Below are 13406 nucleotides of genomic sequence, written 5' to 3'. Positions count from 1 at the left end.
ACACCCCACAGCTAAGAAATCTAAAAGCTAATTAATCCTAGCCCAGCAGATTCAGAAGAAGCCAGTCTGGCCTCTACCCTGATGGCAGGTGGCATTAATACCTAATGACTCATTCCAATCATTGTCTTCTCCCAAGTCTTTCCTGTTTCTCAAAATCCCTTCAATCAAGCAGAGTATCCACAGAGAGCCTCTGAGCCCTGTTCCCTGAGGGAAGAGGCCATGAAACAGAAAGCCACCCACGAGGAGCTAACAAGTGAACTGGCCAGACAAGCTTTAATGTTAAGAGAGGTTTGAATGGTGGGAGCAGGGCAGGGTGAGGGAGTATGCTGCACCTGCCTCTCAGTGTTGCCAGAAAAATTCAGGGCAGTAAGGGATGTGACAGTTCCTCACACTCTGCCTGAAGCATTCTAAGGGTTCCCAATGAGTGAACAAGATTAACTCAGTTGCTCTGGCCAGGTGGCTCATTTGGTTGATGCATCATCCCTTGAATCGAAAGAAATGGGAGGGAGGAGGGAAGGGCTGGGTGGGTGGGTTGGGATGGGAGTAAAAAATAGAAAATTGTACTGCAACAATTAAAATAAAAATATTTTAAAATAATAATAAATGAATAAAATCTTTTAAAAAAAGTTTAGGGTTAGGGCACATACCTAGATGGTGGGTTTGATTCCCAATCAGGTGACATATGGGAGGCAACCAGTCAATGTTTCTCACATCGATGTTTCTCTCTCTCTCTCTCTCTCATCAGTAAAAATATATCCTCATTTTATAAATGAGGATTTAAAAAAAGATTAACTCAGTTAACAGGATTATCCCCACCTGGCCTGTTGGGAAATTGAGGTTCTGGATCAAGACTGACTGTCACCTGGGAGGGAACTGGGCAATACTTACCAGACCTCCCTTATCTGTTACCTCAATCAAGGTCCCTCCACAGCCAAACACAGTGGAAGCAGTCTATCGATTTAGTCCCTACAGTCAGTGCCCGGAGGTCAGAGTGAACACGGTGTTGAGTGGATCCAGGCATGCAATAGAAGATACTCACTTGACATTTGAGCAGAGACCTGAAGGAGAAAGGTCAGTCAACACCTGGAGAAGAGTGTTCCAGACATAGGGAAGAGCATGGGCAAAGGCACCATGCTGAGAGTGAGCCTGAAATGTTAATGGCACAATAGCTGGTCTCTGAGGTGGCAGCAGAGTGAACCCACGTGGGTGAAATCAGAAGGTAACATGAGTGCCTAGATGATTATCTAGGCTTTTGAATGCTGTAAGAATCCCTGGGCAGGGGCTGACAGAGGAGGGGCGTGCTCTGGCTGATGTTTTGACAGGACCAATCTGGTTCAGTGCAGATACCGGGCCATAAGGAGCAGAGAGGAGATCACAAGGGAAGGGAGGAAGCCATACAATGCCCAGGTAAGAGATGTTAGAGGCTGAGACAAGAGTGAGAGGAGCAAGGTGGTGACACATGGTTGGATACTGATGCTATTTTGAAAGTAGAGAAATGGGTTTTTCTGATGGGTTGGTTGTGGGATGTGGGAGCAAAAGAACTTGTTTTCCTGTCTATTATCCGCCAGCCACTCATTTAGGGCAAATATGGGTCTTTCCTAAGCAGCAGCTTGCTTGTTGGTTGTGGGGAGGGGGGACCTATAATATATACAAATTCCCTGTGAAGCCTCTTTGGAATTACCTTTGGCTGGGGGCGTTAGCTAGAGCATAAGGATAGCCTTGCAATTCTGCCTAAACACAAACTCTTTGCCCTTAAAGTTATATACTTGCAGATGAAGTGGTAAGAAGGTGAGATTTATTGCATAATAATATGGGAGTTGCTGAGGCTATAGAGGAAATAAAATCAGCCACAAATTGCTAGTTGTTGAAGTTGGGTAATGATACATGAGAGTTTATTTACTATGCTCTCTATTTTTGTGTTACCCTAATTTTTCCAAAATAAACATTTTTTTTTTAAATTCCCTATTGTGGACCCTTGTTTTGATGGAACTGTTTTGTACAACATCTCAGCTGTGGTGGTGGTCCCACGAATCCACACGTGGGATAAATTTGCAAAAAGATACACACTCACCAATGAGAACATGTAAAACTGGTGACATCTGAATAAGGTCTGGATTGCAGTGATGTTAATATCCTGGTGGTGATATTGTGTTGCAGTTATGAAAGGTGTTAATGCTGATGAAAATGGGCGAAGAGAATACAAGACCTCCCCTTAGTGTTTCTTGCAACTGCATATGAATCTATAATGATCTCAAAACAAAAAAATTAAAGTCCCTATAAAAGATTAGAGAAAAAAAATGTTGGCAAGGATATGGAGAAACTGGAATTCCTATGCATTGTTGGTGGGAATGTGAAGTGGTGCAGACACTTTGCTAAATGGTATGACCATACCTCAAAAAATTAAACATAGAATTACCACGTGACCCAGAAGGTAGAAACAACCCTAATATTTATTGGCAGATGAATGGATAAAAAGAATGTGCCAAATTCATACAACGGAATATTATTCAGCTGTAAAAAGGAAATTCTGACACATGCTACAACATGAACAAACCTTGAAGACATTATGTTTAGTGAAGTAAGCCAGTCATAAAAAGACAAGAACTACATGAGTCCACTTATGTGAGGTCCCTAGAGCAGTCATATTTACAGAGGCTGCAAGTAGGACGGTGGTTGCCAGGGGCTGGGAGAGGGGGTTGGGGAGTTAGTGTTTAATGGGCACAGAGTTTCAGTTTCAGTAGATGAAAGGTTCTGGAGATGGATAGTGGTGGTGGTTGCACAACACTGTGAATGTGCTCAATGCCACTGAACTCTACATTTAAAAATAGTTAAAATGTTCAATTTTATGTTACATATATTTACAACAATTGAAAAAAGATTTGGGGGAAGCAAGTCCATTGATGTCTCAAAAAATGTAAAAGAAAAGTAAGTTATAATCAGATGTCACCAGATTTCCTTATTTTTTTGAACACAATGACATAATAAAAAGCAGAAGGAAAGTGGTTGACAGATTCTGCCTAGGTGCCCTGTCTTTCCCTTTCAGTGCCATCAAAGAATCCCAGGCAGGGCTCTTTCAGACAACAGTGATATCTGCAACATGAGGGAACCTAAGACAGTGAGAAATCAACCTCCAAATGACCAGCCAACACCTGTGGTGACAGCCTCTAGGAAGGGCTAATAGCATAACAGGGACTGGAGCAACTGGTCAACTCCTACACACTTCAGATCCCAGCTCCAATGGCCCTTTCTCAAGGACTTCCTTGATACCTTAGACTAGATCATGTTATTCTATTTCAGGATCAATGTAAATCCTGGTTTACCCCAGACAGTCCCAGTTTATGCCACTTGTCCAGGCCTAAATATTAATAGCAAAACTTCCACACTCAAAAGAATCCAGGTTTAGGGAAATGTGTCTGTCTTGTTCATGTATATTCCCAATGTCTAAACTGTTAAATCCACAGCATTATGTTTAATATGAGCTCAATAAATATTGGTTGACTGAATGGATATTTCCATTACTTGGTTAGTGTCTGTGGTGGCCATGGAGCTGTCCCTTTCAGATCCCCCCTGAATAGAGTGTAGTTGGCCGAGAGCCTCCAACTGCTGTCCCAGGCTGCTCCCAGACAGAGTGGGGAGGGAGGGGCTGAGATGGGCCTTCTCTCCCAATGGGGACTCCTCCAAAAGCCAGTCTTTGCTCTGGAGTTCCCTATCAGCCTGGCTAAGGCTTTCCCAACACTGTATCACAGTCTGAGGATCCTTCCACCCAAGGCTCTTCCTCCCCATCTCCTTTCACAGGTGTCAGACCTGCACTGTGATCTGAGGCTCTCCTGTCTGTCTACTTCCACTTGCTCTCCCCTTAATTCCTCACAAAGTGCTCCCCAGTAAACCCCTTGCACATCTATTGAACTGGTTCTACTCCTCAGAGGACCTAAATAGCATTGTCACAATAGGACTGTGAGGTGAGAACCTGAGTCTGACTCTCTTATTCCCACCAAGACAACCCCCATCCCCTAGAAGAAGGCAAGCCCCTGCCCAGCCTGTTCTTCCATTACTCAGTTGGCAGTTGGGGAATACGGTCTCTGGCTAGTTCTCTTGTTCTTTCACAGATGGCTCTTGCCCAGTTAACTCAGGAAACTATCTTTCAGTCCCTTTCCCTCTTCCCATGTATCTTTCCCTCTGAGTCTCACCCTTTGAGAGTTTCTTTCCAACTCTTACCTCCTTTAATGTCCTCCCCTCCAAAACTTAGCTTTATCTACATGAATTTTGCTTGCAACATAAACTAAATAAAAGACAAATTGGAGTCAGTAACAAGAAACATATAACTTGTGGAGACTTTGAAAGTGCCCAGACATTGTCATCAACATCTTCACAAATGTCTCGATCATCTAATTAAATCTGCTTTTCTCTGGCTGCAATATTCAAGATAAATTAAATAAATAAGGAGTATTGATTAAACTGCTATGGCCCCAGTGGTACACAAGCCTGGCTGCACACAGAATCCCAGGGAAGCTTTTTTAAAAAACCTTTTTAATTTTAATTTTTTATTGTTGTATAGTTACAGTTGTCCCAATTTCCACACTTTTCCACTCTGCTGCTCTCCCCTGCCCCATCCAACCTCACTCCCAAAGAAAATGCCCACCCCATTGTCCTTGCCCATGGGTCCTTTGTAGGTGTTCCTTGACTTGACTCTTCCTCTTCTTTCCCCAGTTATCCCCCTTCCACCTCCTCTCTGGTCACTGTCAGTTTGTTCTTTATTTCCATGTCTCTGGTTCTTTTTGGTGCATTGGTTTGTCTTGTTGATTAGGTTCCACTTATAGGTGAGATCATGTGGTATTTTCCTTTCACCACCTGGCTTATTTCACTTAGCATAATGCTCTCCAGATCCATCCATGTTGTCGTAAAGGATAGGAGCTCCTTCTTTCTTTCTGCTGCACAGTATTTCACTGTGTAAATGTACCACAGTTTTTTGATTGACTCATCTACTGATGGTCACTTAGGCTGTTTCTAGCACTTGACTATTGTAAATTGTGCTGCTATGAACATTGAGGTGCATAGGTTCTTTTGAATTGGTGTCTCAGGAGAATCCCAGGGAAGCATCTTAAAAAAAAACAATGCTGGGCCCCACTACTGAACAATTAAAATGCTGAGTCCCAGGCCATACCCCAAGAGATCCAGACTTAATTGTTTGTAGGGGAAGCCTAGATGTAAGCTTCCCAGGGGATTAGAGCCAGGGTTAAGAACCACTGACACAACACATTTCCCACATGCTTTAGATAATTCTGTCAGGTGAGTGCTATTGTCTAATTTTACAAATGAGGAAATGGGGGCTCAGGAGCCTGGAGGGAGGTCGAACCCAGAAGTCTAAGTTCTGGGTCTGGTGTTGGGCAGCAGCAGCCTGAAGCAGAGCCAGAGGAGGAAAGTGCTGAGAGTAATTTTCCTCTATCCCTTCCCTCACCCACCTCTGCTTTACCAACTCACCAGCTTTCACTTACAGTGCTATTCTCCACATTAAGACTTGAGGTCCTGTTTTTTTGGTTTTTTTTGGGGGGGGGTTCTCCCTTATGGAAACATCCTGAAACAGTTATTCAATTATAACCACTTCAGGGGTCAGAGTCTTACTGGATGGATTTGACTATAGAGCCTAGCACAGTGCTTGTAGATACTTCAAAAATGTTTGTTGATAAATTGTTTTGATATATTTGGATGGGAGGAAGGGATAGTTGAACAGAAGACTTGAATAGATGGCAATAAGCAGGTAAATGGATATGGATGAATGGAAGGGCAGGCGATTGAATGGATGGGTGGATCGATGGATGGATGGATGAATGGATGTTTGGATGAATGAATGGGTAAACACAAGAATAAGTTTGTTTAGACATTGCCTTGTGCACAAAGGATTTGAGATACTTATAGTAAAATTAAAAAAACAAAAATGTATCACTCTTTCTACACCTGGCTCTGTTCTAGACATTAGAATATATCCATGAACAAGAGACAAAGATTCTTCCCCTTGTGAACCTTTCATTTTAGCAGCATGAGACAGACAATAATCAATACACATAATAAATGAGTAAATTACAGTGTATGTTAGAAAGTTAAGAGCTATTGATGAGAGAGAAGAGCAGGGAAAGGGAGATTAGAAAAGTCAGAGAGGCAGGGGTGGTGGTGCAATTCTAAAGGGGGAGATCAGGGAAGGCCTTATGGAGAAGGTGACCTCTGATTAAAGACTTGAAGGAAGTGAATGAGGGAGCCCTGCAAGGATCTAGGAGGAAAACATCCTGGGTGGAGGAAGGGGTCTGTGCAAAGGCTTTGGGTGGGCATGTATCTGCTGTGTTTGAGGGATAATGTCAGAGGCCATGCAGCTGGAGCAGAGTGAGTAAAAGGGAAAGTAGAGAATGGTCAGAGATCACAGGGTGCCCAGGTCACATGGGGCCTTGCAGGTGATGTGAAGACTGTGGTTTCTATGCTGAGCAAAATGGGAGCCACGGGAGGGTTACAAGCAGAGAAGGGACATGATCAGGCTTAGATTTTAAATTGTCCCTCTGGCCTCTCTGGTGTCAATCAGTCAGCCATAAGAGGTTAGGACAGAAGTAGGAATAGCAATGAGAAGTCATCCAGCTAAGAAGAGATGGTGGCTCAGACCAGGGTTGTGGCAGTTGCAGCAATGAGAGGTGCTTGGGTCCACACATATGCTGAAGGTAGATGGAATATGATTTCATGGCAGTTTGTGTATGGGGTATGAGAGAAAGAGAGGAAACAAGTTTGATGCTGGGATTTTTGGCCTGAGTAATTGCAAGGAGTTGTGATCCACCTAAATAAGGAAAACTAAGGTCAGGTCACAGTTTCAGGAGGGAGAAATCAGGAATTTAGTGTTGGACACAGGAGGTTTGGATGTGCATTGTATACCCAGGGGATAGATATCAAGTAGGTAGTCAGTATTAGTCAAAATTCAGGAGAGGTCTAAGCTAGAGCTGTGAATGTGGAGTCACTTACATATAAATGGTATTTAAATTGGTAAGAGTGCCCTGGCTGGTGTAGCTCAGTGGATTGAGCACAGGCCTTCGAACCAAAGCATCACTGGTTTGATTCCTAGTCAGGGCGCATGCATGGGTTTCAGGCCATATATCCCTAGTATGGGGTATGCTAGAGGCAACCATACATTGCTGTTTCACTCCTTCTCTTTCCTCCCTCCCTTCCCCATCTCTCTAAAAATAAATAAATAAAATCTTTAAAAATTAAAAAAATAAATTGGTAAGAGTAGGTCAGACAGATGGGGAAGAGAAGAGGATCAGGGACTGAGCCCCAGGTTACCCAACATTAAGAGATTAGAGAGAAAAAAAGGACCAGTGAAGGGGAATGAGAAGGAGAGAATAGTGGGGTAGGGAAAGACTAGGAGAACACTAGGGGGTCCCAAAATCAAGTAAATAATGGAGCCATCAACTCTGCCAAGGCACATAAGAGACAAGGCCTGATAAGTGACCATGGATTTTGCCCCAGGATTTTGGCTTTGTTAAGCCATTGGTGACCTTGACAAAGGGGTGTCTGTGGAGAAGTGGGAGTGAATGTCTTCTTGGAATGGGTGGTGAACTCACAATACAAAATACAGATGCGTATTATAGGATTGTACAGCTGAAACCTATACAACTCATTAACCTATGTCACCCCTATAAATTCAATAAAAAATGTTTTTAAAAAGGGAGAAAGAAAGAAAAACGACAGGGGGAGTTGAAAAAATTGAGGATGGACAGTTTTTAGGAGTTTCACTACGAATAGGAGTGTGAAAGTTCATTGTTTAGTGGCTCCTAGCAAACTTGTCTCTTGGTATTTAAGTCATCATGTAATCCCTTCCCTTGGGTCTAAGCTATTCCTGGAAACACCTTTAAATGAGAATGTGGCAGAAGCTACACTGTGCTGACTCCAGACCTAAGCCATAAGAAGGCTTGGCCAGCTTTTGCACTTGGGAAACCCAGTTATCATGCTGTAAGAAGCCCTGGCCACAAAGACAGGTCACGTGGAAGAAAGAATAGAGGCCCTCTGCTCAACAGCCCAACCAAGCTCCAGCCAAAAGCCAGCACCAGCCACCAACCCTGCAACATCCTAACCCAGTGGAGTTCCCAGAAGGCTACAGCCCCAACTGATACCATGTGAAAGAGAAAAACTACCCTGCAGAGCCCTGTCAACCCACTAAATTGGAGAGATAATAAAATGATTGTATTTGAATACCAATAGGTTTGGGAGTGGATTTTTACACAGCAACAACTATCCAAAACTGGGAGACATGAAGTAGAATCTATAGGGGGAGAAGGGTCAAGAAATTATTGTTGTTGTTTAAAGATGGGAGAAGTCATAGCATGTTTGTATGCTGGTGAGAATGATCCAGAAAAGGTTAAAAATGATGCTTGAAAAAAGAGGGAGGATGGCTGGAGAGATGTCCTTGAGAAGCTGAAGGAGGATAAAGTCCAATGAACAATACAGGTACACAAGTGCATGGTCAGCTCACCTGGCAACATGTAGGAGGCTGAATATGTGGGAGGAAATGAAAGTGGAAGGGTCAGGGTGTGGTGGAAGAGAGACTGAGGACCAGGGAAAGGGGATTTAAGGGTTTAGGAAAGGAGAAGTAAAATAACTGTTCAGTAGAGGTGGAGCATGAATAAATAGAGAGGTAGAACCTAATTGCCAGGCAGCACAGAGAGCTCTCTTTACATTCAAGATCATGAATTTTAAAGTTGAGCAGAGTCAGGCTGGTTATCAGCTTTTCTGCAGCCACATTCATCTGCAGCTGTGTGGGGGCAGAGGCAGAGTTGGCTGAGTGTGGGACATGGCCAAGCTGTGGCTGTGCCAAGCAAGTGTGGAAAACACAAAAAGTAAGTGAAGAAATAAAGACCTTAGGAAATGCGACTCAGATTAAAAGCTCACAACCGTGGGCAACATTAGAAAACAGACCATGGAAGGGGAGAGAGAGAGGAAGGAAAGAAAACAAAGAGAAAGAGACAGAGAGAGAAGAAAAATAAGAAGAAAATATGGTCACGTTTGAGATTGGTGTCATTAGGCAATTGCAGTTAAGTGTAGATGAGTTTCAGATCCTGTACCAAGAACAAATTTTGATGTGAAAGATGGTCAGGGAGCCAGGAGCCTGGGACAAACATGGAGGTGACAGGTGAAGCCCTTGCTACCCCTTCAATCATCTCCAACCCCACCCTGCCCCAGGACGAACTTGGCTCCTTTTTAATTTGGTTTCAGTTCACCCTAGGGTGGAGCTTCCTGTCCCTCTCCCACTCCTCCCTCACTCCCCTAAACCTCCCCTTCCCAGGTTGTTAGAAAGCCCCTCAGAGGAACATTGTCCCAGGAAGTTTCTCTCCTAGAACATCCTTAACAGCTAACTCCAGATGTGAGAAGTATTCCAGCAGCTTGGCAGCAGGAAAGCCAGCTTCTGGCTTCTAGGCTGGGAAAGCAAGGCAGGTGGTCACACACAGTGAGCTCTTGCCAGAGGCACACCTAAGGCTGGGAAGAGAACCAGACCCTGTTCAGAAGTGGGATCCCCTAGCTCTCCCACACCTTTCTGGGTGTCAGCTGCTCTCCTGCTTCCCAAGAGAATCATCTGTTAAAAAGTACAGGTGATAAGGATCCTACCCCAAGCTGGCAGTAGGACCTAGAAATCCTTATTTTCAACTAATTCCCCTGGTGATCCTAAGACACAGTGAAGGCTGGAAACTGCCAGTTCATCTCTTTGGGCCTCAGTTTCCCCATCCATTATAAAAGTTAGTGCAGGAGTCTACATGTGCTCCCCAAGCACAGATTTTCTTTGAGCCTACAACAGGCTAGCAGTGTTATTATTCCCATTTTTGAGGTGGAAAGAAGGAGGTTTATAGAGACAAAGGGATGAAGTGGTGGGCCACAGGATCTCTAATGATGTTCACACTGCTTGGATTTGAGGAATCTGAGAGGATTGCAGTGGGCCAGCAGGTTCTGTCTCCCAATGCTTGGGGCTGACTTAGGCTCTAACATGCCCAGGAGACTCCTCAGGGGACTCAGATGAGTAATAGGCCAGCATGTGTGTCCAAACATGTCACTGCACATGTGTGAGTGAGGTTTCCTCCCCTCACCAGTATCCTTCCCCATTCCCCACACAAGCCCCTGGTTCCTCCATGATCAGTTTCTGCCCAACCTATAACCTATTTGGAAATCTCTTCTGCCATTTCTGGGTAAATGATTTATGCACAGTTTCAAGTGGGTGAGTTGGGAAATTGGGAGAAAGTTCCATCTGGCTGAGTCACTTCAAGAGAGAGGGGGTAGAGAGCAGTCTGCAGCTAGGGGAACCCCATGACAGGATCTGTTACTTAACAAAAGTTACTCTGCTTGTGTGCACATGAAGGGGAAACTGCATGAGAAGAAGTAAGCCATAGTTATGAAGCTATGGGTAACCACAGCCTGCGCTGGGGTGTAGGGAGGAGGAGAGAATGGAAACGTGATGGCTATGGTGGCTGATTGGATGGTGGAATGAGAGGGGAAGAGCCAAGGCAGTGCCTGAGGTTTTGGCTTGAGAGTCTGGGTGTTTGCAGGTATTGTGCATGGAGATGGGACAAGGGAGGAAAGGGGCCGGGTTATCTTTAGATTTATGCTCCAAGTACCTGGTTCGTAGTGGACCCACTGTGAGTGACTGAGGTGCTAGCATGTCCTCTTGGGTGAAACTTCAGAGATATTTTCTGTTTTCATGGTGGGAGAGTATCCAGTGCCCTGGCATCAAAGTTAAGGTCCCTACTAATCTCAGAGGTGCCCTGATATGAATTAGGAAAAGGCAACCCCCAGAGAATAGGAGGAACTATTTACAAATCACATATCTGATATGGATCTAGTATCAAGAATATATTTTAAAAGTCTTACAAATCAACACTGAGAAGCAAACAACCCAACTAAAAATTTGGCAAAGGATCTGAATAGACATTTCTCCAAAGAAGTTAAACAAATGGCCAATGAGCATATTGAAAGATACTCAACATCATTAGTCATTAGGTAAATGCAAATCAAAACCACAGTGAGATATCATTTTATACCTATGAAGATGGCTGTATAAAAGAAAAACAAGTAGAAGATGCATGTAAGCAAAGATGCAAAGACTTTGGAACCCTCAAACATTGCTGATGAGAATGTAAAAAGGTGTAGCTGCTCTAGAAAGCAGTTTGACAGCTCCTCAAGAAGTTACACATAGAATTACCATGTGGTCTGCAATTCCCAGGTGTGTCTCCACGGGAATAAAAAGCATATGTTAACATGAAAACTTGTACAAGAATGCTCATAGCAGCATTATTCATAACAGCCCAAAAGAGCTAACAACCCAAGTGTCCACCAACTCATGAATGAATACACAAATGTGGAATGTCCAAATAATGAATATTATATACCATAAAAAGGAGTGGAGGGCTGATATAAGTGCTACAACATAGATAAGCCTTGAAAACAGGCTAAGTGAAAGAAGACAGCCTTGTTGGACACACATTATAGTGTTGGTTTCATTTACATGAAAGTGAAGAATAGGGACATCTATGGAGACAAAGACTGGTGGTTGCCGAATAGTGGAGGAGGAAGAGAATTGGGAGACTCCAAGCTGTTCTGGGGTGATAGAAATGTTCTAGAAATGGATGGTGGTGAAGGCTGCACAAAATTTTGAATATACTAAAACCACCCAAGAAGGCAAATAAGCTCTTCTTCCAGCTTTAAACATGATAGTTGACTTTGGCCCAGCTCTGAGATCTTTCAGTCAGCACACACCCTCCAGCTGAGTATTCCACTGAATACTCAGATTCCTCAAGCCAAGCCTCTTCTACACACCCAAATGTTCTCATTCTTTCCACTCCAGCTACACAACTTTATATCCCACACATCTGCAGGAGCCCGCTGGGGACTCACCCTGCCTTCTCATGCCCCAGCCTCTGCACCAAGCCACCTCCCCATTTCAAAACTGACTCTCTGCTCATCTCTTCGCAGAACCTTTTTTAGAGGAACCCCACTGACTTCCCGTCAACCCTTTGCACTTGTAAAAACACCAGTTGCCCAGGTTTAACCTGGGCTCTGCCTCTTAAAGCCTGTGTGACTCTGTGAGAATCTTATAACTTCTCTGGGCCCAGTGTCCCCATCTGTAACATGTACATTGCCATGTGTCTCAGTCACTCAGGCTGCCACAAAATACTGCAGGCTGGGTGGCTTAAACAACAGACATTTATGTTCTCACAGTTCTGGAGGCAGGAATCTGAGATCAGGGTGCCAGACCAGTTGGGTTCTAGTGAGAACTCTTCCTGGCTCGCAGACAGCAGCCTCTTCTCTCATCCCATCGTGATCCCCACCCTCATGACCTCATTTGACCCTAGTTAACTCCCAAAGGCCCCATTTCCAAATACCATCATATTGAATTTGGGGCAGAGGGGAGAAAACAACATTCAGTCCATAACACCATGTTTACTGCCAGATATGATTCTACAAAATGAGGGATGTATACATCTATGAAGGGGTATTATTTCTCATCATTACTGTATAGAATGATGAGAAATAATCACGTATAGATATGTTTCTTTGTAGGGAAATACCACACACTACTCATAAGCATCTGACCTCCCCATGGCAGGTGATCAAAGGCAGGGGATGTGTCTGCTGCTTTTGAAGAGTCCTCTCAACCAATGGGGCCTAACTACCAGAAGCCAGAATCCAAAATCCAAAATGCCTCTCTCCCTTCTAAGATTCTAAAGCCATATTTTGTCCTGAGTCATGGATATTTGAGTGTCTGACTCTCAGTCCTGACTATAAAGTCTTTAAGTTCTGGGGCTCTGCAGGGAGAGACTTCACTGCTCTAAACCTTAGTTTTCTTGTCTGTAAAATGGGGATAATAAGAGTACCCGTCTCGCAGCCTTATTGGGAGGGTTAAATGCAAAAACCATATAGGAAGCTCTCAATCAATGCCAGTGATGAAGATGAAGATGATGTATTAATTATCTATTGCTGCATAACAAATCACCCTGACCCTTTGTGATTCAAACATCAGTGATGATCTTTTCTTTCTCACCATGTTAGTAGGTGAAGAATTTGGTCAAACTCTTTTGAGACTCAAGCAGTGCCTTTGCATGCTGTTCCCTGTGCCTGGAATGCCCTTAGCCTTCTTCTTTGCTTGATCTTCAGCTCATGACTTTCAAAATTCAGTTGAGCCACCACTTTACCCTGGAAGCCTTCCTTGGGGGCCCTTCCATCCCCACCCCTATCCCATACACAAATGGGATTTTTAAAATTGAGCTATAATTTACATATAGAAAAATGCAAAAACATTACAAGTTTTACCTATCTATACATCCATATTATTGTCCCAAAGATCAAACACAGAACATTCCAGCACCCCTTCCAAAGTTCCTTCACAGTTAATAACC

This window comes from Phyllostomus discolor, chromosome 7 (assembly GCF_004126475.2).
Source record: "Phyllostomus discolor isolate MPI-MPIP mPhyDis1 chromosome 7, mPhyDis1.pri.v3, whole genome shotgun sequence".
Classification (NCBI taxonomy): domain Eukaryota; kingdom Metazoa; phylum Chordata; class Mammalia; order Chiroptera; family Phyllostomidae; genus Phyllostomus; species Phyllostomus discolor.
This window is presented reverse-complemented; position numbering follows the sequence as displayed.